The sequence below is a fragment of the Bombina bombina genome, chromosome 4 (assembly GCF_027579735.1).
Source record: "Bombina bombina isolate aBomBom1 chromosome 4, aBomBom1.pri, whole genome shotgun sequence".
NCBI lineage: Eukaryota > Metazoa > Chordata > Amphibia > Anura > Bombinatoridae > Bombina > Bombina bombina.
Genome location: NC_069502.1, coordinates 1,204,478,470 through 1,204,500,360, shown reverse-complemented (window position 1 = coordinate 1,204,500,360; position 21,891 = coordinate 1,204,478,470).

The following is a 21,891-nucleotide window of genomic DNA, read 5'->3' as shown; positions in this document are numbered from 1 at the left end:
TATCCTATTTAATGAAGATTAAAAAGTAGTTTAAATTGGTAGACATGAAGTAAAAATTACTACATAAAATATATAGATTAGGAAGATTTAATAAGAGCTATATTTAAAAATTCATAAAAAAAGTTTTATAAAAATTTTTTTATTTAAAAAAGCTACCTAATTCAATTTCTAGATTGAGGCCTTGTGGATGAAGTGTATCTAGATTAAAAATCAATTTACTCTCTAGTTGTAAAAGTTTGTTATGTATATCTCCTCCTCTTAATTGTTTTGGTAACTTAGCTATGCCGATATATTGGAAGAATTTAAGATTGCCTCCATTACATGCTTTAAAATGTTTAGGGACTGGTAGATCTCTGTTTCTCTCCTTATCCATATTCTCAATGGAGAGAATTGAGAATATGGATAAGGAGAGAAACAGAGATCTACCAGTCCCTAAACATTTTAAAGCATGTGTCGTATATACCTCTAGTCTAAGGGCTGTCACTAAATGAGTGTTTAGCAACAGATGTATATGTATGATTCTCGCAAAAGAGGATAAAAATTAGATGCTTGTAAGAATTATTCTTATATGACTTTATATGCCTTGGCTAGACAAAACCCTAACTATAGACAAATATTTAATCTGGGTTATCTAACAGATTAAATTAATACTCATATTTATCAAATATTAGTTGACATAAACTATTTATTAATCACAGCAAGATTAATTACATACCTTGAGATCTAAAGGCAGAAGATAACAATAGCCTCATACAAAGGCAAAGCTTATATACACATTTTAAGCCAATGAAATCAAAGCATACCATAAATGAAAAGGCTATCTTTGTATATTTTAACTTCCTTAAAAAAACTTATAATTTTGGCTGACATATAGAAAATACTATTTTAACTTGTTCATGCGCAGTGCATTAGAATGTTAATAATACTATGTGTCTAGCTAGCAGTATAGGTGTTTTGATTGACAATAGCAACTGAATGTAAATGTCACAGTTTTAAATACATTGTCTTTAAAACACTATTTAACCCATTACTAACTAAACTGACTAATCCTATCTAAGTTAATTTAATTTATAACTCTTCCATATTCTATATCTTAATTTATATCTAAATGTTTTATCTATGAATAACATATTTAATGTGTAATTCTTCTTTGAAATTGTATATTTTTCTAATCATGATTTTATCATTTATTCTAATCATGATTTTATAACTCCATGTAATGGAGGCAATCTTAAATTCTTCCAATATATCGGCATAGCTAAGTTACCAAAACAATTAAGAGGAGGAGATATACATAATAAACTTTTACAACTAGAGAGTAAATGGATTTTTAATCTAGATACACTTCATCCACAAGGCCTCAATCTAGAAATTGAATTAGGTAGCTTTTTTAAATAAAAAATTTTTTATAAAAATTTTTTTTATGAATTTTTAAATATAGCTCTTATTAAATCTTCCTAATCTATATATTTTATGTAGTAATTTTTACTTCATGTCTACCAATTTAAACTACTTTTTAATCTTCAGTAAATAGGATAATATAGATCAATTGTCATTTTCTTCTTTTTTATGTGACTATCTTAGTTTTTGCTGTGTCCTTTGTTGAAGTGTAATTTAATATATTTAATATATATAGTATTGATTAATGTTGAAATGTTGTCACAAATAGCTATAAACTTTGATAGGAATATGTGAACGACTATTTATTCAGCATTTTGTATATAGCTTCATAAAAAATCTTTTATCTATTTGTAAACACTAAACTATTTATATACAGATCTTTTTTAGCATATCCTCAAAACTGCCCCCATACATACAGAAGATATTACAAATAAAGACCACTAAAAGATGGAAATATAATATATGTTTATTTTTGGCAAATCATCAATTAAGAAGGGTATTTAAGGACCAACATAGTGTATACCGTTATGGCTTGAAAAAGGCTCCTAAGAGCTGAAACGCGTTGCCGTGTAACGGATCACTAACGGACCTTTCTTTGGAGATACTCCTAACAGAAGGTTCTCTGAACTGACGTCACCCGCATGTGTGGGCGTGTCTAAGGAGGAAGACACGGCGTACCGGACGTCACCTACAACACACGAGGAACGCCGGAGGAAACAAGGTAGCAAGACAGGTAGCTTTTCCCTGTCAGGATTAACAAGTTTCTGCACCAAGGACCTGGGATTCCTAATAAACTCGCATACCAGCAGACCAGGAAATTGAAAATTAATAGTGTATCTCACAGACTGACTTTATAAACGCTATCTGTACACTTGGAAGGCTAAACAAAATACCATTCCCCTGGTGGGACTTCCACAATTGATATAATTGACGAACTTTAACATAATCATATCGTCTAAGGATTTACATCCCAAAGACTGCTTTTTATCTGAAAATTCCTTTTGATTTTAACCAGAGGAACATACCGTAATAACCAACAACCTGTGTGGTCTAAAAGATTATGATATTATGCTAGACATTTTTTAAGCACACGGTCACCCTTTGAGATAATCTTTTTATTTCTCATATCTATTTATAAAAGTATTTTTAGCACCATATATATTACATTAGATATTTTACACCAATATATTTTAGTACTATATTTGTTTCACTCGAGCTTGTAGATATTGGTACCAATAAGGGACTTTTTTAGTGTTTTATATTTGTGACATTCATTTTCATTTTCAAAATAAATTTATTGTTTCATTTCAACAAATTACTTTATTTGTGTTCATTTATAACGTGGGATGATTTATTCCACTTTTATTCTTCTATATTCACTTATATGGAAACTTTTTCATTATATATAAACTTTTTTATATTATTCAGCCAAATTTAAAACCTTTAGCCAGTCTGTGTTTTTAACACTTTCAGGCGCTCGCATATAGACCCCACTCCTAATACATTAAGATACCACAGGCTTTGGGATTGCCTGTTTTTTATGTGTAGTGTGGTTTTATACCAGCGCATTGGTTTTTCTAATACTACCTTTGTTTTTATAGATTTTTACCTACAACCATGTGTAACCAGAATGTCCTCCTTCTTAAGAGATTCTTCCCTACTCATTGAGGAGTTGATGAGCAGCCAATATCGGCTGGGACCTGACAGTCTTCTTGTGACAGCTGATGTTAATAGTCTATATACGATCATTCCCATGAATTGGGGATTGGGGCAGTACGGAAAGCTCATCTGAAGACCCCCTATGTCAGCTCACCAATTGATATCCTCCTTGAGATTATGAGATGTTACCTTGAATTAAATTTCTTTAAAGGGACACTAAACCCAAACATTTTTTTTCGTGATTGAAGTAGAGAATATAATTATAAACAACATTCCAATTTACTTCTATTATCTAATTTGCTTTATTCTTTAGATATCATTTGTTGAAGAAATTGCAATGCACATGGGTGAGCCAATCACATGAGGCATCTATGTGCAGCAACCAATCAGCAGCTACTGAGCCTATCTAGATATGCTTTCCAGCAAAGTATATCAAGAGAATGAAGCAAGTTAGATAATAGAAGTAAATTAGAAAGTTGTTTAAAATTGCATGCTCCTTGTAAATCATGAAAGAAAAAATGTGGGTTTCATGTCCCTTTAAATTCGAAACCCACTACTACCTACAAATATCAGGAACGGTGATGGGATCAAACATGGCCCCATCGTACGCCAATATTTTCATAGAGGACTATGAAGAAGGAATTATGGGAATTTTTGACAGATCACAGGTATCTATGTATCGCAGATACATAGATGACCTGTTTTTTATCTGGAATGGTACTGTGCAGGATCTGGAAGACTGGTTTCAGGAGCTGAATGACTTACAACATCCGGTTAAGTTCAAATTGAAATATCATGAAACTGCAATAGAGTTTTTTGACTTGTTGGTGGACAAAGAAGCAGACAAGTTGGCTACGACACTTTATGCCAAACCTACGGACAAGAATTCCATTTTGCATGCCTCGAGTGCCCATCCGATGAGTTTGATTAATTCTATTCCCAAAACACAGATGTTGAGAACTGTGTGGAACAATACGGACCCCAATAAAAAACTGACCCAGTTAGATGAGATGGGGCAATGTTTTATACAGAGGGAATACCCCAGTAATGAGATCAAGAAGATCTGTAAAGAGATGAAAAACATGATACAATCGGAGGTCTTACTCACACAGAAAGTGAATAAGGATATGGATGTAGAGATTGCTATTCACTACTGATTATTCCCCAGATAAACGACACTTTCCAGGGAGTCTGAGCAAAAATTGGATGGTGGTCAAGATGGATTCGACTCTACCATTTAAGGATTATGGCCCACCGATGGTAGCCTTTAGGAAGGGCAGTTCACTGAGAGATCAGCTCATGTTAACAGATCCGGAGCACTGTTACCTAAAAATTTGGCTGCGCAGCAAGAAGAAGGGCTGTTATAGATGCTCAGGATGTACCACCTGCAACTCCATGATGAAGGGATCACATTTCAGACACAACCCATGTGGTATATCTGTTGAACTGTACGTGTGGACGTTTTTAAGTGGGGAAGACGAGCGATACCATACACACAAGGATGGCGAAACACAGACACTGTATTCGGGAGGCCATCGACAAACAAGTCTCTGATCAACCGGTGGCTAAACACTTCCTGCAGTTAAAGCATATAGTCAGTGATCTAAGGTTGATATTAATTGATCATATTATCCTCTGAATCATATTTTGATTTTGATTTCATGATGTTAGGATCCACTTGATGACCTCCAGGATATTGGGGTGTCGTGGGTGATAGTCTGGTACTCCTACCAACACCCTCTGACTCTTGTGGGGAAAGTGGTGAGCATTTATTCTGTACATTTATTCTAGAGATTATGTTCTCAGCATGAGTAATCATTAGGGTGCTAGGCGGGTATATTCCACAGCACTAGTACATTAGTTCCCTACTAGCAGGGGTTTGATCATTAGTTAACATTATGCATACATGGGGGTATCATATTTGTCTACTATTTAATAACATATGTGTTTACCACTATTTTTTAGGGTAACACCTGCCTGCTATTTCTACATATCCCTCTCTGCTATCAAGCTAGGACCTGTGCATAATCACTGACAGAATGAGGAAAAAGGAGGCTGAGTCCTGTAGTCAATAGTAAGAGTTTATTTTGGAGCAGGCTTCAACATGTCAGGTGAGCTCCTACCTTACGCGTTTCACGCATGGGCACATGCGCTTCATCAGAGATGACAGTTCAATGGCTCCATCTCTCCCTAACAGATGGGTGATGTTACTAACATAAACAAAGCGTGTGATTGGTTCCACAAGGATACTGGCCTATTACAATCTGACAGAGGCCACTCCCATCTATGTTACAAGATTACATTGAGAGCTATTGTATACTGTCTATTATACACTGTATTTGCAGTGTTACTTGTAGTGTAATTTTATATTTAATTTTATATTGTATTTCGCCTGGTCCTTGCTGTATGATTCACTGTCTATCTATCTTGCAGAGCTGATTCTACTTCCTTGCCTATATTAACCTTCCACGGTGCGCTCATGTGCTGAGCTGAGTATCACCCTTTTGGGAGGATTTCTGATGTGATTCTTTGGGTCAGGTTCAGACCACGCCCACAACGCACAGGCGGGGCGGCTTGGTGATAAGCAATGGTTCCGGCATGTTCCCTTCATGTCGTAGTGAGTAACGCCGTATAACAAGTATGGTATTATTGTTTTAACTATTAGCATTCGGCTAGATTACGAGTTTTGCATTATGAGCGGCTCGGTACTAACTTGCAAGTTATTGCCACCGCTCACCTCCCTATAACGCTGCTATTACAGGTTTGCAAAAACCCGGCGTTAGCAGGCAATATTGCAGCATTGAGCAAAATTCAGCTCCATACTGCACTCAAATACCTGCGCTGCTTTGAGCTGGTTTTACGTGCTCGTGCACAATTTCCCCAAAGATATCAATGGGGAGAGCCGGCTAAAAAAAAGCCTAACACCTGCAATAAAGGAACGTAAAGCTCCTTAACGCAGCCCCATTGATTCCTATGGGTTAAATAAAATTTATGTTTACACCTAACACCCTAACATAAACCCTGAGTCTAAACACCCCTAATCTGCAGCCCCCAACATCACGACACCTAAATTACACTTATTAACCCCTAATCCGCCGCCCCCAACATTCCTGAAACCGACATACACTTATTAACCTCTAATCTGCCGCCCCCAACATCGCTGACACTTACATTACACTTATTAACCCCTAATCTGCCTCCCCCGACATCGCCACCACCTACCTACACTTATAAACCCTTAATCTGCCGTCCCCAATGTCACCGCACGATACTAAAGTTATTAACCCCTAAACCTAACCCTAACACCCACTAACTTTAATATAATTAAAATAAATCTAAATAAAACTTACTATCATTAACTAAATAATTCATATTTAAAACTAAATACTTACCTATAAAATAAACCCTAAGCTAGCTACAATATAACTAATAGTTTCATTGTATCTATCTTAGGGTTTATTTTTATTTTACAGGCAAGTTTGTATTTATTTTAACTAGGTAGACTAGTTAGTAAATAGTTAAAGGGCCATTATACACTCATTTTTTCTTTGCATAAATGTTTTGTAGATGATCTATTTATAAAGCCCATAAAGTTTTTTTTTTTTTTTTTTTTTAAATGTATAGTTTTTTTTTTTTTTTTTTAAATAATTTGTATTGAGGTAAATATATAGACATCACTACATTCATAAGGTAGAGTACACTGCAAGCAAACATTACATCATTTTCAGAGTTGTACATTCTCAATATGCATCTGACTAGTAGTAGGATATCACAGTATCAACAATCCAGTACAACCTCCTTGGTATCACAGGCACAATATACAGTGTTTAGGTAAATCTACCAAGTGAGATTCATTATACTATACCAAGTTGAAGTATAATCCTCCAAGAACAATGCAGGGCAGAAGCCCTTGAAATGTAAGTAGCGATGCCTAATATACACACAAGAGAACATATAAAATAGTACCTCAGTTTTTCCTATTTCAACCAGTTTAACCTGACGTACATCCTCCACAAAGTATAAAGTCACTTATGGACTTCAGTCGGAGGAAGACTCCATAGGCCTCTACTTGACCTTCAATGAATAAATCGTGAACATATACTCTCCACAGGTAGGCAGCACTAGAGAGAGTAAAAGTATGAGCTTCAGGGGGAAGCACCATTTAACAGGCTAAAAAAGCTCTATAGGAAGTATTGCGCTCGCCCCCTGTGGAGCAATTACAGGTCTATGGTAAAAAACAACATAGCAACATAAGAGGGCCATTATAAACATAGTAAGGATAAGAATTGGCAGAGACTTCTTAAATCTGCCCTAAATTATGGAGGGTGACGAAGTCACCTCTTTACCCTAGAAATTAACTCAATGGGGGGGGGGGGAACTAATGCTGTGTGTGACCTGCTCCTTCTATATAGAGATGTTCTCTGTGTGTGTTATAAGAACTATAACACTATATACATATAATCACATCAGATACAGGGAGTATAAGTAGATAGCCAGGTATCAGTCAAACCTAGGGTACAAAAATTCTAAATTTTAGAGTTAGAAACATGCACAACTGACACAGGTAGAGGGAAATCTAACTTATCCCTTGCTCTAGAGAGGTTGATTATGTAGTTCTCCTCCTTAATCTAGAAGGCAGACAGTATAGTATAAGCTACTCATACATAGAATAGAATAGGTACTTAGTAAGGCAGGTATCACAGTATATAGAAAATGTGTCCTTGAGAATATAACTGCCCAAGACTAGCCTTGAAATGACACACAATCAATTAAATATATAAAACATGTCTAAGAAAACGTTTAGAGTATATAGGTATGATGCATCTCCAGGGGAGAATATATTAAATTGTAGCATGTACAAAAACACATTGCAAAATTATATTACTGGCCCTAAAACCATCAAAATTACTCATAACGATCTGCACAAACAGGGGATGTTGCAATTCTAACAGGTATGGCAGCCTATATATTTAGTGTGAGGGTGCAGACCAATGTCATGGGCACATTCTTAACTGATGCCTAATATACTTATTGGTCCTTGTACCCTGGTACACAATTCAAAATCAGTGGAGCAGTTAGAGTACATATATGGGCTTACAGGGCTTGTATCTCTAAAAGTTTTCAGTGAGTCACAAGCGGAGCCAAGCTCTCAGATTGGAGGTAAAAAGTCAAACTGAGCGATGCCCATTGCGAGTGTGCCCCTGTAACTTAACCTTCACCTCTACGCCAGGACAGCATACCGTCCTCTGTAGGCTGCAGGATGTGCAGCATTATATCTTCACGTGCATGGGAGTCGGCCGCACTCCCAAGCGCCCTCAGCCAAACTTCATGCCTAGAGTCAACCCGGAGGCATACTATCCTGTTCCCAATAGTGAGCGGGAGATAGGGGCTTTTGTTCCCTTCTTCATGCGGAGTGGGGCTGACCTGGAATGACACTTTAGGCAGGATAAGCTCATTTTTTGTGAATCCATCCTCCACCTCCGGCTCCTCGGCTGTGCTCTGCACCAAGTCAGCGGGTTGTCTGTGTGTCGCCATCTCTGGCGCGAAATAGGCCATTGGCTCCCTCGTGGGCTGCAAAATTAGAACCAGTCTGTCAATCCTGTTGCACAAATTCTGTTCAAGCTCATCCATCTTTGCTTGAAAATAAAAGCACAGCTCCTCCATGTTTTATGGCCAAAGGTGCACTGAATAGCTAAGGTTCTTGATGCTGCAGTATACACGCTGCCTCCGAATATTATGCCACCTGTTGCAGGGCTTCCAATTCTCTGCCAGCTCCTTGCTTGGTTCTTGACATACCCCCAAACCACTGAAATACTGTGGAGAGGTTATATACCCATAAAGAAGAGTATTTTTAATACCTGAAATCCAATTTTATAGTTGAAAATGCACGGAGCTCACACACAGTACGTCTGCTTAGTATGGCAGCTAGCTCCGCCCAGTTTTGCTTATTTTTAAATAACATTGCTCTGATTTTCAGACTCCTAACCAATCCCCAAAGTTTTATTTGAATAGGATTGAGCTCACATTCTGTTGAGTATTATCACGGTTTATATTAAGTATGTGTATTACTTCAGCTCCTGTATGATTATACACATTATTACTTATTGTACCATATTGTTTGTATTAACGATATATTTTTTTTTTTTTTATGTGAATACAATACCTTATATATACTTTGTTTACTATTAACTTTTTAATGTTTTGAATGAATTTAATTGCAATATGTTGTGTGATGTCACTATTTAGATTGACAGAAAATTGTGAGATGTCATTACTTTAATGGATGTTCTGATTGGTGGGAGGGGTTTACACTATTAATTTGGTGTGATGAAGGGGTGATTGATCCCTGAAACGTCACTTGTTTTTTGATGTGCCAATAAAAGCACTGTTTATTTTCATAAATCCAGTGAGTGCAAGCTTTTTCATTCATATTTAAATTTTTTGCTTGCACCCTGGTAGTTGCCAATTAAGTGGGAGTACGTTCTCAATTGCATTATATATATATATATATATATATATATATATATATATATATATATATGGAAGAAAAAAATATATATATATTATATAGCCGGTGGCCAAGCACTCCATCCACACATGTGTAGCCACAGCCTGGGTGCTATCCTCAAATTAGTATGTAAGGTAGTATTGTTGTTGGAGGGAACTCAAAGTACTTATTATAATAAGTCCTGTGAGTGCCCTCCAACAACAATACTATATATATATAGTATATATGTAAATATATATCCAAATAGGCATATTTCTTGTGTTAAATATCCATAATCTCCAAAGTACGATAGTACTTATTGCCCTTATTGCCATTTCTCCTGTCTTGCATCCATAAGACATATTAGCGATATTGCAGTATGTACTTTTGTTTTCCATAGGAGAAACGACACACCGCACTATCGCACTTTGGAGATTAGTTAGACTACTAAGTACTAAAGATGCGTGCCATGGAGAGGTTGAATAATTTTGAGACTGCAGAATTCATTAACCCCTTAATGACCGAGGACGTGCAGGGTACGTCCTCTTAAAAAAGTCACTTAACGACCAAGGACGTACCCTGCACGTCCTCGGTTTGGAAAGCAGCTGGAAGCGATCCTGATCACTTCCAGCTGATTTCCGGTTATTGCAGGATGCCTCGATATTGAGGCATCCTGCAATAACATTTTTTACCCCTCCGGTGCAGAGAGAGCCACTCTGTGGCCCTCTCTGCACCGGACATCGATGGCCGCATTCGTTGGTGGGTGGGAGCTGAAGTGGGAGGTGGGTGGGCGGCCATCGATGGCTTCTTAGTGAGAGAGGGGGGCGGGATCGGTTGCGGTATCGCCGGGGGCGCGCACGGGCGCGCTCGCGTGCACGGGGGGTGGCGGGCGGGCGCGTGCACGGGGCGGGAGCGGGTGGGAACCGCTACACTACAGAAAAAAGGTACAAGTTGATTGTAAAAAATATATAATAAACTTATTTTTTTGAAAGCATCTAAGGGATCAGGAAGGGGTGGGGGGTTGGTATTGGGGGGGGGGGAAGCTACACTACAGAAAAGGGAGATTTTTTTAATATATAACAGCATATTTTTCACTAAAATGGGTACTGGCAGACAGCTGCCAGTACCCAAGATGGCGCACATTAAGTCAGAGGGGGAGGGTTAGAGAGCTGTTTGGTGGGGGATCAGTGAGGTTGGGGGCTAATGGGGATCCTACACATAAGCATATGTAAATATGCTAAAAAAAAATGCACAAAAAAGCCAAAATTCTCCTTTTATTTTAGTACTGGCAGAGTTTCTGCCAGTACTTAAGATGGCGGGGACATTTGTGGGGTAGGGGAGGGAAGAGAGATGTTTGGGAGGGATCAGGGGGTCTGATGTTTCAGGTGGGAGGCTGATCTCTACACTAAAGCTAAAATTAACCCTGCAAGCTCCCTACAAGCTACCTAATTAACCCCTTCACTGCTAGCCATAATACACGTGTGATGCGCAGCGCCATTTAGCAGCATTCTAATTACCAAAAAGCAACGCCAAAGTCATATATGTCTGCTATTTCTGAACAAAGGGGATCCCAGAGAAGCATTTACAACCATTTGTGCCATAATTGCACAAGCTGTTTGTAAATGATTTCAGTGAGAAACCTAAAATTGTGAAAAATGTAACATTTTTTTTAATTTGATCGCATTTGGCGGTGAAATGGTGGCATGAAATATACTAAAATGGGCCTAGATCAATACTTGGGGTTGTCTACTACACTACACTAAAGCTAAAAATACCCCAAAAAGCTCCTTACATGCTTCCTAATTAACCCCTTCACTGCTGGGCATAATACACGTGTGGTGGGCAGTGGCATTTAGCGGCCTTCTAATTACCAAAAAGCAAAGCCAAAGCCATATATGTCTGCTATTTCTGAACAAAGGTGATCCCAGAGAAGAATTTACAACCATTTATGCCATAATTGCACAAGCAGTTTGTAAATAATTTCAGTGAGAAACTGAAAGTTTGTGAAAAAATTTGTGAAAAAGTGAACGATTTTTTGTATTTGATCGCATTTGGCGGTGAAATGGTGGCATGAAATATACCAAAATGGGCCTAGATCAATACTTTGGGATGTCTTCTAAAAAAAAATATATACATGTCAATGGATATTCAGGGATTCCTGAAAGATATCAGGGTTCCAATGTAACTAGCGCTAATTTTGAAAAAAAATGGTTTGAAAATAGCAAAGTGCTACTTGTATTTATGGCCCTATAAGTTACAAAAAAAGCAAAGAACTTGTAAACATTGGGTATTTCTAAACTCAGGACAAAATTTAGAAACTATTTAGCATGGGTGTTTTTTGGTGGTTGTAGATATGTAACAGATTTTGGGGTTCAAAGTTAGAAAAAGTGTGTTTTTTTTCCATTTTTCCTCATATTTTATAAATTATTTTATAGTAAATGATAAGATATGATGAAAATAATGGTATTTTTAGAAAGTCCATTTAATGGCGAGAAAAACGGTATATAATATGTGTGGGTACAGTAAATGAGTAAGAGGAAAATTTCAGCTAAACACAAACACCGCAGAAATGTAAAAATAGCCTTGGTCCCAAACGGACAGAAAATGGAAAAGTGCTCTGGTCACTAAGGGGTTAAAAGTTGCATTTTTAGTTGAATTTGGTAAAACCACTCGTGTTGAGCTATTTCAATTGCTTTTGTTTGATTTGTTCATAACAAACAGCTGAAAGTCTGTAAATTTTAACGATAAACCTGATTTGCAATGAGGGTTGAATAATTTTGATTACAACTGTATTGTACAAAAATACCATCAGATTTATGTAGAATCTGTATTTGTGAATAAATAGAACATATTCTGCTATGTGCAGAACATTGGAATGTGAAATATTCATATTTTTATGTTGTGTGCGCGCATGAGATTATGTGACCTGGTTTGCGCTCAAGTTTGGTGTTATGATTTTTTACACTTTGTATTCACCATTGACTTCTATGGGGGAATATGTTATCATTCGCACAATAATATAAGTTTGGCGCATTGGGTTAGCGCAAGCGCAATAACTTTTTGTTTTCAACTTGTAATACCAGCTTAACCCAACGCACGCAAAAAGTTTACTTTCAGCATATTTGGCACTATTTAAAAATCGCTAAATACTGCTCCACTTGTAATCTAGCTATGGAGCTTGATGCCCCTTGTTTACGGCGAGCCTTGAGGCTCGCACGAAACAGAAGTTATGAAGCAGCGGTCTAAAGACCATTGCTCCATAACTTGTCCACCTGCTCTTAGGACGCTCACCTAACATCGCCTAACATCGCAGTCGCAGACCTAAATATGCTATCCTTATTTATAAAAAAAGCCGGCAAAAAGATGCACACCAAGTACGGGGCGATGAGCATCGGACTGTTGTTAACTAACAGTCATCAATCTCGCGTCTATTCGGCTTTTTACCAACTTTATTTATACCCTGTCACTAATTGCTACCACTATACTAAAATATTTAACCCCTATCCCGCCGCTCCCTGACCCCGCCGCAACCTAAAGTTATTAACCCCTATCCCGCTGCTCCCCGACCCCGCCGCAACCTAAATAAAGATATTAACCCCTATCCCGCCACTCCCGGACCCCTCCGGCACTAAATAAACATATTAACCCCTAAATCTCTGGCCTCCCACGCCACTACCACTAACTAAACCTATTAACCCCTAACCCGCCGGCCCCCCATCGCCATAAACTAAATTAAGCTATTAACCCCTAAACCTAACAACCCGCTAACTTTAAATTAAAATTACAACATCCCTATCTTCAAATAAATTTAAACTTACCTGTAGAATTAAAATAAACTATTTTTAAACTATTAATTAACATACCCTTCCCTAACTACCAATTAAATAAACTAAATTACATATTAAAAAAACCTAACCCTACTAAAATTATTTAAATCTACTATTAAACCTAATTACAAATTACTAAATTACCAAAAAAATAAACGCTAAGTTACAAAAAATAAAAAACACTAATTAACGAGAAAAAAACCCACCTAAAAAATAAAAAAGAATTACACCTAATCTAATAGCCCAATCAAAATAAAAAAGCCCTCCCAAAATAAAAAAAACCCTAGCCTACAATAACCTACCAATGGCCCTTAAAAGGACCTTTTGTGGGGCATTGCCCCAAAGAAATCAGCTCTTTTACCTGTAAAAAAAATACAAACACTCCCCAACAGTAAAACCCACCACCCACCCAACCAACCAACCCCCCCAAATAAAAACTCTATCTAAAATAACCTAAGCTCCCCATTGCCCTGAAAAGGGCATTTGTATGGGCATTGCCCTTCAAAGGGCATTTAGCTCTTTTACCTGCCCAGACCCTACTCTAAAAATAAAACCCATCCAAAAAAACCTTAAATAAACCTAAAACTAACCCCCGACGATCCACTTACAGTTCTTGAAGTCCCGCTTGAAGGATCCATCCAGCTCCTCTTCAATATGGTCGCCGCCGTAAACTGGAACTTGAATGAAAGTGACGTCATCCAAGATAGTGTCCTTGCATTCCTATTGGCTGAAAGGTTCCAATCAGCTAATAGGAATAGAGCTGCTAAAATCCTATTGGCTGTTCCAATCAGCCAATTCTACAGCTAAGTTTAAATTTATTTGAAGATAAGGATGTTGTAATTAGGTGGCCATGCAACGAAGTTGCAGGACAACCTATTGTTATTGTCAGGATTATTATTATTATTATTTTTATTATTATTATTCCGCCAAACTTATTCTATTGCCCATAACTTTTGAACTGCTAAAGCAAAGCTCTTGAAATCAGGTATGCTAGTACAGCCTATTGCTCTGCTGCATATCATGCAATATTGAACTCATAGGTCATAAGGTTACGCAGCCATATTGTTTTTTGCGACAAATTTTGAGAACTGCTTAATAATCTTTATCTCTGGAACTGCTTATGTTACAGTTTTGAAACTTGCTGTTCTCAGTGCTGCTATGACCTAGATTTGCCATTGCTCAACAGAAGTGCATTAGTCACATGATGTAGCAGCCATCTTGGATTTTGCGAAAATCTTTAAACATCTTCTTCTCTTAAACCGCTTAGTACAATAAAGCGCAATTTTGCACATATGCTCATTGCAAGGTCCTCTACCAAGTTTGTTAAAATTGCGATTTAATAGATAATAGACACATGATTACACAGTCATAACCCTTAAAGACAATATTGCAGTTAAAATTCGCATTGCGCAGTCGCCTTCGTGAAATAAAACATTTGCAAATTTTCATGAAACTTATGCACATTGTAGAGGTCTATAGTGAGCATAAGTATGTGCAATTTGAAAGCCATATATTTCATAGCTTGGCAGCCATTTTGTTTCGTATGCGCCATTTTTAAAAACTAAAAAAATCTTCTTCTCCGAAACCGATTATGGGACAGACTTGAAATTTTGTTTATAAAGTTATCTTATGACTAACATTCAGATTTGTTCAAGAGAAGTTGATAGGTCATGTGGTTTGGCAGCCATTTTGAATATCTCAAAAACGCTTAACGATATTATTAAACTAATAATAAAATAAAAACCATTTTACAAAAATATTTTTGCAATGTTTATTGAGATCTATGGTGACAATTATTGTGCATAATATGGAGGCTGTATATCATATGATCTTTCAGCCATTTTGTTTTATGCGAATATTTTGAAAATCTATTTTCTCTGCAACTGCTTATGTTAGAACTGTGAAGCTTGCTGTATAACCTTATATTGTGACCTAGAGTCACAGTTGTTCATGTTGAAGGAATTGGTCACAAGCTGTGGCAGCCATATTGGTTTACGCGAAAATTTCGAAAACGTGTTTTCTTTCCAACCGCTTATGCTAAAGCTGTGAAATTTGCTGTATAACCATATATTGTCACCTAGAGTTACATCTGATCGTGATGAAAGTATTGGTCATATAGTGGGGCAGCCATCTTGAAAAACGCAAAAATTTCGAAAACTTGTTATCTTTGCAACTGCTAATGTTAGAATTGTAAAAACTTCTATAAAGCTTTATATTGTTACTTAGCTGCTTGTATGTCATTGCAATGTTGATGCGCATGGCCACCTCTATCGCTGCTTGCAGCTATATTTTTAATTTAAAGTTAGCGGGTTGTTAGGTTTAGGGGTTAATAGCTTAATTTAGTTTATGCGATGTGGGGGGCTGGCGGGTTAGGAGTTAATCGGTTTAGTTGGTGGTGGTGATGTGGGAGGCCAGAGGTTTAGGGGTTAATACATTTATTTAGTGGCGGCTGGGTCCAGGAGTGGCAGAATAGGGTTAATAACTTTTTTTTAGTGACAGCGGGGTCCGGGAGTGGCATGATAGTGGTTAATATGTTAATTTAGTGGTGGTGGGGTCCGGGAGTGGTGGGATAGGGTTAATAACTTTATTTAGTGGCAGTGGGGTCCGGGAGTGGCTGGATAGGGTTAATAACTTTATTTAGTGGCAGTTGGGTCCGGGAGTGGCTGGATAGGGTTAATAACTTTATTTAGTGGCAGTGGGGTCCGGGAGTGGCTGGATAGGGTTAATAACTTTATTTAGTGGTGGCGGGGTCCGGGAGTGGCTGGATAGGGGCTAATACGTTTATTTAGTGGCTGTGTGGTCTGGGAGCGGCGGGATAGGGGTTAATAACTTTATTTAGTGGTGGCGGGGTCCGGGAGTGGCTGGATAGGGGCTAATACGTTTATTTAGTGGCTGTGTGGTCCGGGAGCGGCAGGATAGGGGTTAATAACTTTATTTAGTGGTGGCGGGGTCCAAGAGCGGCGGAAAAGGGATTAATACATTTTATTTAGGTTGTGGCAAAGTTGGGGTGGCAGATTAGCAGTGTTTAAGTTGGGGCGGCAGATTAGCGGTGTTTAGACTTGGGGCTTATGTTAGGGTGTTAGGTGTAAACGTAACATATTTTCTTCCATATAAATCAAAGGGATATCTGGCAGCATCGAACTTAAGCTTTTGCTGCTTTCAGACTCCTATTGATTCCTATGGCATCTGCGGCCTCCAGGGTGGTGGATTAAAAACCAGGTACGCTGGGCTGGAATAGCCGCAAGCTTACCTGTTAACTATGTGATAACTTGTCAAATAGGGCCGAATGTGTATTCGGAACATCTGTAATGACGTAAGCATTGATCTGTGTCAGATTGAGACTGGCGGATCGTATGTTACGTCACAGATTTCAAATTTTGCCGGTCTGTAGGATTTGATAAATAGGTTGGATCAAGCTTGCAACAATTACACTGCGGAATTCCAGCGTATTTGTGGTAGACGGCTTGATAAATATCAACACATAGAATCAGATTATCTTTCACACTTGATTATGTATATGTCCTATACATACTAATTGACCCATTATTATCCTGAAACCTAAATCGTAATGATATATACTCCAATGTATTTCTTATCTTCCCATGTTTTATTTCTACCTTTATTTTCTGCAATAAATAATGGTTTTATTATGTTTGTTTATAATATGGTGATTAGTTGTACATTAAAATGTATTGCATATTCACAAGCCAAACAAATTTTTTTCTCATTTTCTTCAGATGCCAGCGCAATACACTCAGCCGGATTACGAGTTTTGCAGTAAGAGGGGTGCGGTGCTAACTTGCACGTTATTTTCACCGCTCACTTCCCTACAGCGCTGGTATTACAGGTTTTTATAAACCCAGCATTTAAAGACAAGAAGTTAGTGTAGAGCAAAATTGAGCTCCATACCGCACTCCAATACCAGCACTGCTTAAGTCAGCGGTGAGCTGGTTGTACGTGCTCGTGCACAATTTCCTCATAGACATCAATGGGGAGAGCTGGCTGAGAAAAAGTCTAACACCTGCAAAAAAGCAGCGTAAAACTCTGTAACGCAGCCCCATTGATTCCTACGGGGAAATACAATTTATGCCTACACCTAACACCCTAACATGAACCCCGAGTCTAAACACCCCTAATCTTACACTTATTAACCCCTAATCTGCCGCCCCCGACATTGCCGACACCTGCATTATATTTATTAACCACTAATCTGCCGCTCCAGACATTGCCGACACCTGCATTATATTTATTAACCCCTAATCTGCCACTCCGGATATTGCCGCTACTATAATAAACATATTAACCCCTAAACCACAGCACTCCCACATCACAAACACTAGTTAAATATTATTAACCCCTAATCGGCCGCCCCAACATCACCGCCACCTACCTACAATTATTAAACCCTAATCTGCCGCCCCCAACGTCGCCGCCACTATACTATATTCATTAACCATTAAACCTAAGTCTAACCCTAACCCTAATACCCCCTAACTTTAATATAATAAAAATAAATCTAAATAAAACCTACTATTAATAACTAAATAATTCTTATTTAAAACTAAATACTTACCTGTAAAATAAACCCTAAGCTAGCTACAATACAACTTATAGTTACATTGTAGCTATCTTAGGGTTTATTTTTATTTTACATGCAAGTTTGTATTTATTTTAACTAGGTAGAATAGTTACTAAATAGTTATTAACTGTTTAATAACTACCTAGCTAAAATAAATACAAATTTACCTGTAAAATAAAACTTAACCTAAGTTACACTTAACACCTAACACTACACTACAATTAAATAAATTACCTAAATTAAATACAATTAACTAAATTAAATACAAATACCTAAATTACAACAACAACAAAAAACACTAAATTACACAAAATAAAAAACAAATGACAAGATATTTAAACGAATTACACCTAATCTAATGCCTATCCAAATGCCCTTTTCAGAGCAATGGGGAGCTTAAGCTTAGGTTTTTTTAGTTAGGGTTTTATTCGGGTGGTTGGTTGTGTGGGTGGTGGGTTTTACTGTTGGGGGGTTATTTGTATTTTTTTATACAGGTAAAAGAGCTGATTTCTTTGGGGCAATGCCCTACAAAAGGCCCTTTTAAGGGCTATTTGTAGTTTAGCTTGGGCTAGGGTTTTTTTATTTTGGGGGGGCTTTTTTTATCTTGATAGGGCTATTAGATTAGGTGTAATTAGTTTAAATATCTTGTAATTTGTTTTTTATTTTGTGTAATTTAGTGTTTGTTTGTTTATGTAATTTAGGTAATTGTATTTAATTTAGTTAATTGTATTTAATTTAGGCAATTTATTTAATAGTAGTGTAAGGTTAGGTGTTAGTGTAAGACAGGTTAGGTTTTATTTTACAGGTAAATTTGTATTTATTTTAGCTAGGTAGTTATTAAATAGTTAATAACTATTTAGTAACTATTCTACCTAGTTAAAATAAATACAAACTTGTCTGTAAAATAAAAATAAACCCTAAGCTAGATACAATGTAACTATTAGTATTTAGTTTTAAATAGGAATTATTTTGTTATTAATTGTAGGTTTTATTTAGATTTATTTTAATTATATTTAAGTTAGGGGGTGTTAGAGTTGGGGCTAGACTTAGGTTTAGAGGTTAATAAATATAGTATAGTGGCGGCGACGTTGGGGTGGCAGATTAAGGGTTAATAAATGTAGGTAGGTGGCGGCGATGTTAGGGACAGCAGATTAGGGGTTAATAATATTTAACTAGTGTTTGCGAGGCTGGAGTGCGGCTGTTTAGGGGTTAATATGTTTATTATAGTGGTGGCGATGTCCGGCAGATTAGGGGTTAATAATTTTGTTTTAGTGTTTGCAATGCAGGAGGGCTTCGAGTTTAAGGGTTAATAGGTAGTTTATGGGTTTTAGTGTACTTTTTAGCACTTTAGTTATGAGTTTTATGCTACAGCTTTGTAGTGTAAAACTCATTACTACTGACTTTAGAATGCGTTACGAATCTTGTGGGATAGGCTGTACCGCTCACTATTTGGCCTAAAAAAAAAGCTTGTAATATCAGCGCTATGGAAGTCCCATTGAAAATAGACTTTACACAAACTGCGTAAGTTAATTTGCGGTACGGCCAAAAAAGTGTGCAGGACAGCTGTACCTACAAGACTCGTAATAGCAGCGGTAGTAAAAAAGCAGCGTTATGAGCCTTAGCGCTGCTTTTTTACTCATAACGCAAAACTCGTAATCTAGTCGACTGTCAGTCATTTAATCCTGCAATATAGCCATAATATAATTTGAAAAATAAGACTCAATATACTTAGCTGGTGACAGCATGAGATAATGGATCTATTCTAATGATATAGTTTATGTTACATGTTGTAGTTACTGTACGTTAACAGATCACTTAGGATAAGAAACATTAGCAAGAAATAGATATTGATTTAAATATACACAGCACACTAACCTCCTCAGCAATAATAAAATAAACAATTCAATGGCATCTGCAATCACAAGGGATACCTATATACATGTGATGCAATTATTCAATGTTTGGGCCCCTTCTACAGTACAAGAAAACATTAACAAGGTCCACAAGGCATTGATTCCTTCAAATTCAGGCTCTCAATTACAAACAGTTTTAATGTTTCTAACGGCATTCCTGTAGCCATTGGCAACAACAAACATAAACTGATTTTATCTCATTATTAGTGTTTGGAAATCAGGTTATATATTTCAGCTCGGTAAAAGGTCAATTAAAATATCTTGGTATCTCCCTGGTAATATAGATGCTTCTGCATCAGGAAATGTTGCTATAGTGTGATGTCTAATTGTACCATTAAGGACACAATAACATAAAAATGTTACAGTAAACTATTACTACTTGAAATGATAAAAATAGAGGTATGTTTTTCCCCAAAAATGGTCAAGTTAATGCTGTTTAAATTGATTTTAAAAATGAATAGAAAGTGCCCAGTTTACTGGCAAATCCCTTATTGGTGGACAGTGACACGCCACATGTAAAAACATTACAAACATACATTCTTCAAAAAAAATGTTTTGATGAGTTTAAGAAAAAAATACTTTAAAGGCATATAAAACAGTTTCATTCTTGTAAAAGAAAAACATTAACAAGTGGCTTATACTTAAAGTGAATGTAAAGTTTAATGAGAAAGTGCCCGGTTTTGAAAAAAACTCTTAAAAACAGGGGCACTTTCACCTCTTTTAAAATACTTACTTTTTTTCTTTATGACAGCAGACCAGCAATCCTCTTCCCGCAGCTCCTCTGTACTTAGCACTGCAATGACGAATCCGGCTTCCTCCAATCAGTGCGTGCACCCCAAGGCGCCCAGCTTGTGAGGCCACGTAATGATTGGAGGAAGCCAGTTTCGTCATCGATATGCAAAGTACAGCAGGAGAAGCTTGCGGAGAATCGCCGGTCTGCTGTCATAAGGAAAAAAGGTGAGTATTTAAAAAAAATGCTTAAATGTAAAGTTTAATGAATGTCATTTGCCCCTGTTTTTATGAGTATTTTTAAAAACTGGGCACTTTCTCATTAAATTTTACATTTACTTTCACCCCTTAAGGACCACAGCACCATTTTCTAACCGTTTGGGACCAGGGCTAATTTTACATTTCTGCAGTGTTTGTGTTTAGCTGTAATTTTCCTCTTACTCGTTTACTGTACCCACACATATTATATACCGTTTTACTTGCCATTAAATTAACTTTCTAAAGATACCATTATTTTCATCATATCTTATAATTTACTAAAAAAAAAATATAAAATATGATGAAAAAATGGAAAACACACACTTTCTCTAACTTTTACCCCCAAGATCTGTTACACATCTACAACCACCAAAAAACAACCATGCTAAATAGTTTCTAAATTTTGTCCTGCTTTTTTTTTCCAAGTTATAGGGCAATAAGTACAAGTAGCACTTTGCTATTTCCAAACCTTTTTTTTTTTCAAAATTAGTGATAGTTACATTGGAACACTGATATCTGTCAGGAATCCCTGAATATCCCTTGACATGTAAGTATTTTTTTTTAGTAGACAACCCAAAGTATTGATCTAGGCCCATTTTGGTATATTTCATGCCACCATTTCACTGCCAAATGCGATCAAATATAAAAAATCATTCACTTTTTCACAAACTTTAGGTTTACAAACAGCTTGTGCAATTATGGCACAAATGTTTGCAAATGCTTCTCTGGTATCCCCTTTGTTCAGAAGTAGCAGACTTATATGGCTTTGGTGTTGCTTTTTGGTAATTAGAAGGCCGCTAAATTCTGCTGTGCACCACACGTGTACTATGCCCCACAGTGAAGGGGTTAATTAGGGATCTTGTAGGGTTAATTTTAGCTTTAGTGTAGTGTAGTAGACAACCCAAAGTATTGCTCTAGGCCCATTTTGTTATATTTCATGCCACCATTTCACCTCCAAATGTGATCAAATATAATAAATCGTTAAATTTTTCACAATTTTAGATTTCTCACTGAAATTATTGACAAACAGCTTGTGCA